The sequence below is a fragment of the Nematolebias whitei genome, chromosome 11 (assembly GCF_014905685.2).
Source record: "Nematolebias whitei isolate Nwh7 chromosome 11, NemWhi1, whole genome shotgun sequence".
Lineage (NCBI taxonomy): Eukaryota > Metazoa > Chordata > Actinopteri > Cyprinodontiformes > Rivulidae > Nematolebias > Nematolebias whitei.
Window position 1 is genome coordinate 48,283,435 of NC_056508.1, and position 419 is coordinate 48,283,853.

General features: G+C 34.1%; 1 protein-coding gene across 1 annotated transcript in view; it reads left to right on the forward strand.

Moving 5' to 3' along the window:
- The window catches only part of LOC119417226 (galactose-specific lectin nattectin), a gene marked incomplete at its 5' end in the record, with an annotated part of 69,988 nt that overhangs the window by 17,119 nt on the left and 52,450 nt on the right, over nucleotides 1-419 (forward strand).

Here is a 419-nt window from a genome sequence, read left to right on the forward strand (position 1 = left end):
CTGCTGCTGCTGCTGCTGCTGCTGCTGCTGCTGCTGCTGCTGCTGCTTGGACCAAACATCACAACAAGGTAACATCTGACTGGTTTTATTCATCAGTACAGAAACAAGTCAGTCTACACCTGATTATATTTATCTGCTGTATAATTTCCATTTAAAACATGTTTCATTATTGATTATTGATATTGCAGATTGAATTATTGTGACTCTAAGGTTCTGTCTGAACTGTAAATTAACTCTAATGTTTGCACAGATGTCGTCAGGTCTGCTCGTCTTGTTGCTCCTTTGTGGATTGGGGATCGGAGGAAATGTAAGTTTATAAAAAAGTCAGTTTTAAGTAAATAAATAAAAAAAAAAGTGTAATAAATATATAGTATTTACCAGAAAATAACATTGTACCTTTTTAGATATGTATTAGAAAA